Below are 9,384 nucleotides of genomic sequence, written 5' to 3' on the forward strand. Positions count from 1 at the left end.
GTATCATTGATTAACGTAATGAGTAACATGGGAATTTGTCATTGGAGATAGGGTAGGAAGGGACTCAGTCCCCGTGAAATTCAGGGAAATGGCAAGGGTTAGTTAGGAAGTTTATGTAAACTGTTCGTGCCTGCCCGGACTGGGACCAAGTGACATGCCTCTTGGCAGTCACAGGGTAACATGCAGCTAGCCATCTAGCGTTCCTTTTACATCCAGCGTGTTGACATATAATGTGCTGTCTAGTCTCTTCAATCAGATCGGTCTTTTGGTTACATTGGCTAGAGCATGCACTTCTACATGGTATCAGAGCCAAGAGGTCTCGAGTTCATGATCGGGCTGACGCAATTAAATTGCATTCCACTTTCGGTCCACATTTAGGCCTGAGGGAGCCACACGTGAGGGGGAGTGTTGACATATAATGTGCTGCCTAGTCTCTTCCATCAGATCGGTCTTTTGGTTGCATTGGCTAGAGCATGCACTTCTACACAACGGCTACCAGCGACTAAAGTGAAAAAAGCTACTCACTCTTACGAACGTGGAGTTTCTGCACCCGAGCTCATTTGAGCTCGGGTGAACAGTAAAATCAAAAAAAATCAAAAAAACTTTAAAAAAATCCATTTTTTTTTGGATAAATTGACAAAAGTTTTAAGTGCTTGCAAAAATTCGTCATGAAATCACATTTCTATAAGGCGTGGCAAAAAAACAAAATCGGTACTCCGAAAATGCTACTTTCAAAAGCATTTTGGAGCCTGAATTTGTTTTTTTTTTTGCCACGCCTTACAGGAATGTGATTTCATCATGAATTTTTGCAAGCACTTAGAACTTTTGTCAATGTTTCTCCCAAAAAAATTAGAATTTTTTGAATTTTTTTTGATTTTTTTTCGATTTTATTGTTCACCGAGCTCAAATGAGCTCGGGAGCAGAAAGGCCTTTCGCTCACGCTTTGCAGTTTTAACCTGAACAGGCAACAACCGAGAGCTGAAAAGTGATTTATATGAGTTGTTTTTCTGAACAGGAACAACTAGACTCAACGGGCAGGGATATCGAAGAACTGAAAACTGAACAATTTAGTAACACTTGTCATTACAATTTACAAGTAATTAGTATAGAAATTCTGTAGCCAAATATGTTTAAATATACGCATGTTTTGCAATTTTTTATTTGGGTCCACACGAGAAATGTGTCGGATACCGTTGGATACAACGGTCGACCCAAACGAAAATGCGGACACACCTGTCTGCTCAGCTGACCCAAACAAACAAAAAGCAGACAAAATTCGCGTCCATTTACGTCACTGACCCAAATGGACGCCCCTTTTTGCCAAGGTTCTGCCCGTTTGGGTCGGCCGAGCAGACGTATTTGTCCGCTTTTTCATTTGAGTCAGCCGGGCGGGGCGTAGGGAGCGACGAGGCGAGGCCGAGCGAGGTGGTCCGGCATGGCAGAAGCGCGCTGAGCGGCAGAGAGCCGGGCCTGACAAACACAATGCGCGAGTGAGGTGGTTCGGTTGGGCGACGAGGGTGACGAGCGCGTCGGAGCCTGAGGTGGTCGAGCGGGCGGCGAAGGCGGGAGTGCGTCGGAGCCTGAGGTGGTCGAGCGGGACGGCGAGTGCATCGGAGTTGTGCGCCGCGAGGCGCGCCTCGACGTCGGCGCAGAGGCGGACTGACCTTGAGTAGCGCCTGAGGGAGGGATGTCGCGCCTGGCCTTGAGTGTCGCCGGAGGGAGCGTCGGAAGGCAGTGCTGTTGCGCCTGGAGCTAGCTATAAAATAAGGAGAAAGAAAGGTGGGTGGGTGACAAGTGGACCAGGCCCGAACACAAATGACGTGCTGGACACAGAAAACCATTGTGTCCACCTCAGATCCAAATGCATTTCAAATTTGAGACGAAAATGGATCCTTGCGGACACAAAATAGACACAAAATAAAAATGGGTCTCTGCGTTGGGTTGTGTTTTTATCCATGCAGATCCAAACAGACAGACAAAATGAATCACCGTATTGGAGTTGCTCTAACAATTTCTTGTCCCCGCTTTGGTCGCTTATTGACGTGAGCCCGCCTACTCCTCTTTTTCACCGCGTCGTCCCATTGCTCTGAAATGGCTAAGTGTTGGCCTTTTTCGCTTTGCTCGCTGACGGCCGTTCGATAGAGAAGGAGCGCTGGATGGCTAGCCGCATGTTACGCCCTGACTGCCAAGAGGCATGTCACGTGATCCCAATCCTGCCTGCTCATACATGTAGGATTTTCGTCTAGTAGAAGACAAATCAATTACCGTGCTAGCTTGCCTAGTGCTAGACCACGAATAATTGGCGTGGCGCTTTGTTTGGCCAACAAGCTCAAGGACGACCTAGTATTTTTTATATTTCTTTTGAAACGTGGTTCCTTATGGTCCGTTCATTAAAAAATGTCAAAGTCCAGTCAATTAATCAAAATCAGACGAAAATCATCAAAACATCCGCAAAAACAAGGCACAAAAGACGACCTCGCAACCCACACAAAAACACACCCACACGGTTGAAGAAAAAAGCGTCATTGAGATTGCAATCCGGTGTCGTCGTCATCACACCTTAGTTACGGCGACACCGACTCCACCCTCAACGACCACCGATGTAGCCCCCATCACACGCCGAGGCCTGCGTCGACCGATGCCAAACAGTCCACCGCACGCGCTGACGACCATGTAGATCCGACTCCGATGAGCATTGCAGGGAAAAAGCGCCGGCCTGGGCCAAGCTGGCACTGAAACCGACCACCCATCTTGTGTCATTGTCACGGCAGAGACACCTTCTCTGTAGCTCCGACCGACTCCGTCTGAAGCCGCCATCGTTGCCACACAAGAGGACGACCTAGTATTGCGAATGTCACGTGTATTTTGCTTAATGATGTGAGCAATCAAGCTAAACTAAAATTGCATTTTGATATCTTACTTCTGGGAATGCCTGGCGCCACTGTGAATGGCACAACATGCACGCCTCCGGTTGTCATTCACTCTTTCAACGGCTTCGCTGTTAAGAGTACACACTACACAGTGAGGCCGGGCCATAACCGATCGACATCTCGTTCGTGCGTGCGTGCTGTTGCATCGATCGTGTATAAATAGGCAGGAAAGCCAGTGCTTTGCTCCGACTCACTCACAACTAGCTACCATTCCAGCTAGATACACTATGGGGGTGAGAGTAGCCAGTGGCAAGGCTCTCGTGCTACTAGTTTCAGTGTTCATCATCTCCGCCGGCGGCGGCATGGTTATCTCGCCGGCGGCCGCGGAGGAGGTGCACCTGGTGCCGGCGGTGTACGTGTTCGGCGATTCAACGGTTGACGTGGGGAACCTCAAGTACCTGCCGGGGAACTTCACGCTGCCGTATCCTTACGGCATCGACTTCCCGCTGGCGAACTCCTCCAGACCCAACGGAAGGTTCAGCAACGGGTACAACCTTGCCGACTGCATCTGTACGTACGCGCAGGCTCTTCTTCATCGTGTCTTTTTAAGTTTGAACTTTGAACCCATGAAACTAAGAGAAGTATGCAAACTGAAATGCAGCGAGGCTGTTGGGTTTCGATATGAGCCCGCCGGCGTACCTGTCGCTGACGCCGGAGACGAGCGGTTAGATCCTCAAAGGCTTCGGTGGAGCCAACTACGCCGCCGGTGGATCCGGCATTCTCGACGCCACCGTCAGTGCTGCTGCTTCTTTGCGCCTCTTTTTGTTCCAAAGACATGTTATCCAGTTAGAGTTGCTTTTATTTTTAGATCCGATTTATATTCACATTGATCTATCTTTTTCCAACAAATAATTGCATTAGTTTGTCTATATGTCTGCATCTGAGTTCTAGTAACTTTTACTAACATCGTTCTTGTGTCGTGTGCATCGATTGATTGACCAGGGGAATGCCTCCCTCCCGCTGAGCAAGCAGGTGGAGCTCTTCGCGGCCACCAAGGCAAAGATGACAGAGGACAGCGGCGACAACGGTGCCCAAGCCATCGACGCGCTGCTATCCAGGTCCCTCTTCCTCATTAGCGACGGTGGCAACGATATGTTTGACTTCTTCCTGAAGAAACGGTCGCCTTTTGAGGTACCGGCCTTCTACAAGGACCTTCTGTCCAACTACACCAAGTATGTGAAGACGCTGTACGGGCTCGGGGCGCGGCGTTTCGGTGTCATCAACGTGGCTCCCATCGGCTGCGCGCCGGCGGCGCGGGCGAGATCCCCGTTCGGCGACGGCTACTGCGAATTTTTTTCCAATAAACTCGCCAGGGACTTCGACAGCGCCTTGGGCGACGCGATGGCGAACCTCGCCGCGTCGCTGCCCGGGATGAAGTACTCCGTGGGGAGCCCCTACCAGCTGGTGGAATACTACACCGCGCACCCGGAGGCCGCCGGGTTCAAGGTTGTGAACAGCGCGTGCTGCGGCGGCGGGAAGCTCAACGCGGAGACCCTCTGTGGCTCCCCCAATACCACCTACTGCGCCCACCGCGACGAGCACATGTTCTGGGACATGATGCACGGCACCCAGGCCACCTGGATCAAGGGCGCCGCGGACATCTACGACGCGCCGGTGGAGCGAGGATTCACGTCACCCATCAATTTCAAGCAGCTGCTTCTTGATGACGAACGCGCAGTGTCAGCTGCTAATTTGCTTGTGAGTGTGTGAGTGTCAAGCATGTTGCTGTTCTATGTTAGCAGTTCTGTCGTGTTCATTTTATCCTTGTTTCTGCGTCGAGCACAGCAGATGTGTTGCATGTGCTCAGTTAGTAGTCCGCACGTTTTGTTTCTTGCAAAATAAGGAACCTGACACGTACTTTGTTTGCGTGGAGGTGCGTCGTAGAAGTGGGGTAGATTGTTACAATCTCTTCTTTGGATGGCATATGCCGGAAATAGATTGTCAGAGCTTCTACAATTACAATGGGCTAATTTGGTCGTGTTTACTTTAAACTAGATGACCTGGTTGCGCCAATGGCGCAAGAAGCGAATTAGAAGCGATGATGGTAGTGAGTAGTCCTGGCCATGGGCAGCCCGGCCCTGACGGCCCGACCCGGCCCGGCCTTGTCCACGGGCCGGGCTCGGGCCTAGGTTTTGAGCCCGAAGCACTGGCCCGGCCGGTCCCGGGCCCGTTGTTTTCCACGTTTAAGGAAGAGGCCCAGCCCGTGGCCCGACGCCCGACGGGCTTTTAGCGTGATGGGCCGGGCTCAGGCCCGATTTTTAGGCCCGACAGGCGGGCTGGGTCGGGCTTGGTTTTTTTGCGTCGGGCTTTGGTTGGCCCGGCCCGAGAGCCGGGCCTGGGTTTTTTGCGTCGGGCTTTGGTTGGCCAGGGCCTGGGTTTTTTGCGTCTGTTGAACGATCACCGCCAGAGATCACCATCATACTACACTGCCATAAGAGGAGCTTACCAAAGTAAGCTGACTAAAAATTAAGAAAGAAGAACAAGCGAAACATCGCAAGACAAAACACTGAAAGCACCAACCTTCTCATTGTCACTTGAGCCCCAGTGTACTGTCACATAGTCGGTTCTTGGGTTCCCTTGGAAGTGCATTTGAAGATGAAAGCATATGCTTGACCTTCCTCCATGTGCGCCTGATGGAAGAAGTCGCTCTAGCCTCTAGTGATGGTGGCCCTTTTGTCAACACCCTTGATAGCGCAAAGGACGAGAGCAAACCAAGCTTCCAAACCATGAGAGTAAGAATATTTAGAGACTGATCAATAACTCCTTGTAGCATAGGGAAATAGATACAGGTATGATGTTCCTACATAGTGTTATATATTACGTTGAAGGTTGGTTCATAGGGTATTGGATACTCTTAGCAGTATTGAGAGACATCCAATAAAAATTCAAAGTACATATTTGCATCAATCAAATATCTGAAGAGATGCATAGAAGGAAATGCACATACAACTTCACGGTTTTTTATGGACAAAACGACCCACATCTAGACCTAAACATCACCCAAGGATGATACATGACACATGACTATTATTTCAGAATATAGAGCAGAGAGCCTATTAATAGTGGTATTCTAAATCTCTTGACAGCACAACTCGTGCAAGAAAAATGAACAAAATAAGACACTGCAATTCTCTCCTGAAGGTGAAATAGTGCGCCATGCCCCCTTCCCACGTTCTGTAAACATAAACAGAAACATAAAATGCTTGACATTCAGACTATCGGGGTGATTTTCTTTTGTATTGGGTAAGACATTGCATCAATCCATCATCTATTTGTGAAACATTTTACAACATTCATCCCAAACATCAGGGGAGGGGGGCTGTAAGATTAGTCACATGCTACTCAAATACTTGCGCATGTCGAAAGGCAATAAAAGTAGCCATTCGGGTACCACACCGTCGTTGTATCAATCCTTATTACTACTTCAGAGAAAAAGTACATCATATCCTCAGGTTAGCCGGAACCCTCAGGGATCAGGACAGCGAAATCTTCCGAAGGGTTTTCGACATGTAAGGTCAGAAGAATCTTATTGTTCGTTGGCCTGAAAGGAAAATGTTGCAAGGATTCAGTCAAAGATAAAGTCTGCCCCATGGCCACACACACACATGCTCAGTCACGAACATAGGAGTCAGCCTGTGAGAGGAGCTCAAATACATACAGAGATCGATGGTTCAAGCAGAGCGACAACATGTGTACAGGTCAATTACACAGAGAAAATAATATAGTGGTTACTTATCTGAAGTGATAACTCATAACATTTTACTCATGCTGCAGGGCAGAAATCGTTGCATACTTATCAAATTCGGTTACTGTTTCAACTGAAAAAATGCAAGCAGAATTCACAGAAGAGATAATGTCAACCAAAATTATATGTGAACGTACATTAGAAACTTACATGGAGATGTAATGCGGAAGCAGAGGCGGCTATACCCTTCTGAGAGGCTTATAGCTGATTCAACTTGTTGGTGACTTTACAATAATAAGCTCAATAGAACAATATATATGATCAAATTTGGTATCGACTAATGGACAAATAATCTTTTTTCTGTAGTTTACAACTGTACGTGCTAATCCATCTTAGCACTGTCCAAGTTTCTACTGTATAAACTGATTTGATAGTTTGATACCAACGACGACTATAATAAAAATTCATAGCACTGTATCAGCTACTAATCAACTCTATTATTGTTAACTTGGTGCTTACGGAAAGCCAAATACGATGGTTTTGTTGCTTCAATTGAAAATATCATATCAAACTGGATTGAAAACATATTTGTCCACACCTGATTAATTACTAATGAGATTGTAGGACGTTTGGTCAAAGTACGCTTCAATAGGATATATTAGATCAAACTGGACTAAAAACATATTTGTCCACACCTGATTACTAATGAGATTGTAGGACTTTTGGTCGAAGTTATTAATAAGATTACACTGGTGAAAAAACTACAGTTTTGACCATATTTGATTGATCAAGAACATGGATCTTCCTATCTTGTCTTCACAAAGACCAGCAAAACAATGCTTCTCATCCAAGGTAACTTTTGAGAAGTACATGGACATAGAGATATATAACAGAAACTTCATAGAACAAATATGGTTATTTCAACGGCAAAGATAATGTGTGAGCGTGCTGCTGCTCATCTTAACACACATCGGTTATCCAGCATGCAAACCATGGTATGTTAGGAATGGTCGTGTTACACACAACATATTGGTGTGGTGATGTAGGTGCGTCCTGTTTAGATTCACAGCTTCGTATGTACCTGGCCAATTAACTAATCTATGTGAAGCTATCTTGATCCTTTTGATTGTGTGGACACATACATTGCGATCAAAACAAACCAATCATAGAATCAAAGAAAACCCAGTCTAGTGACTATGCAACACAAGGAAGTACTGAAGCGCTTGCCTTAAATCTGAAGGCAGGTCCAGGAGTTGTGTGTGTAGTTGATAGACTGAACTGGGAGCGGAGTCCTTGTCATCGCCGTTGTAGAAGAGGATCCCGCTGCACTGCAAACACTTGAGCAGCGCCAACCTTAGTTGTGCTCCGACTACGACCCGATCTGCATGACGTATCGCGTATGTGAGAAGATTTTGTTAACTTAGAAAATCAGAATACTATTGTTAGAGTGCAACATTATTTCAGTTTACTAAAAACCCGAACATGCTTGATCATTCAGAACTTCTTTGGAAGTCAAGTTAAAAGTCCAGGTGGATTAATCTTCTTAGGATGAGCACTCAAATATTCAGTTTGGAAGGCTCATCTGTACATATTAATTCCACTCCATATAGAAAGCGAATGGACAAATATCAGAGAGTTAACTATCTTTTAGCAATACCTTCTCAACAATAATGATATGAAGTTCTAGCACTGAACAATCCATGTCCAAATCAAAAAAATAACAGCAACACAAATAACAATTTCTCTATCCTAGTATCAATTCTCCACTATCCAATCCATGTCCAGATCAAAACAATCAACAACACAAATAACAGTTTATTTATCCCCAATATCAATCAACAAAAATTTGTAGGAATTATTAAAAGAAAGGGAGTGAGACAGAGAGAGAGAGAGGGCACAGAGGAGAGAGGGGGAGTACCTGTGTGTGAAGGGGAGATTGGCGCTGCCAGGGCCGGGTGCCGCGCACGGGAGGTCAGCGGCGAGGCTCCTGCAACGAACGCCCCCATGGCCCGAGGCCCTGCGTCACGAGCGGAGGAGGCGGCGGGGATATTCCTCCCCAGACGCCCCCACGCTCTCCTCCTCCTCCTCCCCCGTCTCATCCACCCCTCCTCGTCCTGGATCCCGCCGAATCCGAGGCTTGTGGGCGCGGAGGCGAGCTTCTCCGGCGGCGGCGACGGCAGGAGAGGAGACCATCAGACAAGATGACCCGTATTTTGGAAGGCTCGTCTGTACATATTTTGTGTTTACAACATCAGACAAGACCATCAACGCTCTATCTTATCTAGCTAAGTAGGAATCTCACATCTGGTTGCGCCTCTAAATATAACATGGAGGCATAATAACATGATGGTTTTTGTCAACTAATATTGATGGTTCTCGCCAAATCAACACAAACTCGGCAACAACATGTCCAGCTGAGTACATATCTATGTCATGCATTGCCTAGAGAAAGAAAACATCCAACAAGAGAAACTTGTGACCCATCCTAAAATTCCTACAATCTGAACGACATCAGATTCAGCACAAGATAAAGTGTATATCTTAATCTTATTGAACCAAAAAAGTAAAACAATAAAATTGGGAACATTGTATATTAAAAATATAAGTGTGGAAGACGGTGCCATTCTCATCAGCATCGACCAATTTTGCGTAAGTAAAAAAATATCAAACATGGGAACCTTATCACCCATCCTAAAACTTGGAATCCGATACACGAAGAACATGAGACACATGACTACCATACATCATATACAACATGAAGTTATTTTT

General features: G+C 46.7%; 1 long non-coding RNA gene and 1 pseudogene across 2 annotated transcripts; one reads left to right on the top strand and one right to left on the bottom strand.

Moving 5' to 3' along the window:
• The first annotated feature begins 3,104 nt into the window (after positions 1-3,104).
• LOC123134549 (GDSL esterase/lipase APG-like) lies at positions 3,105-4,886 on the top strand (annotated as a pseudogene).
• Positions 4,887-6,113: 1,227 nt separating this feature from the next.
• On the bottom strand, positions 6,114-9,294 carry LOC123138281 (uncharacterized). 2 transcript variants are annotated; one of them, XR_006468968.1, is made up of 3 exons: positions 8,918-9,294; positions 8,534-8,841; positions 6,114-7,996 (listed from the first exon to the last, which is right to left on the bottom strand). It is a non-coding gene; the product is annotated as an uncharacterized lncRNA (long non-coding RNA). The 2 variants fall into 2 exon arrangements; XR_006468967.1 differs by lacking the exon at positions 8,918-9,294 and having other exon boundaries at positions 8,534-8,909.
• Positions 9,295-9,384: the final 90 nt, after the last annotated feature.

This window comes from Triticum aestivum, chromosome 6B (genome assembly GCF_018294505.1).
Source record: "Triticum aestivum cultivar Chinese Spring chromosome 6B, IWGSC CS RefSeq v2.1, whole genome shotgun sequence".
In the NCBI taxonomy this organism is placed as follows: Eukaryota; Viridiplantae; Streptophyta; class Magnoliopsida; order Poales; family Poaceae; genus Triticum; species Triticum aestivum.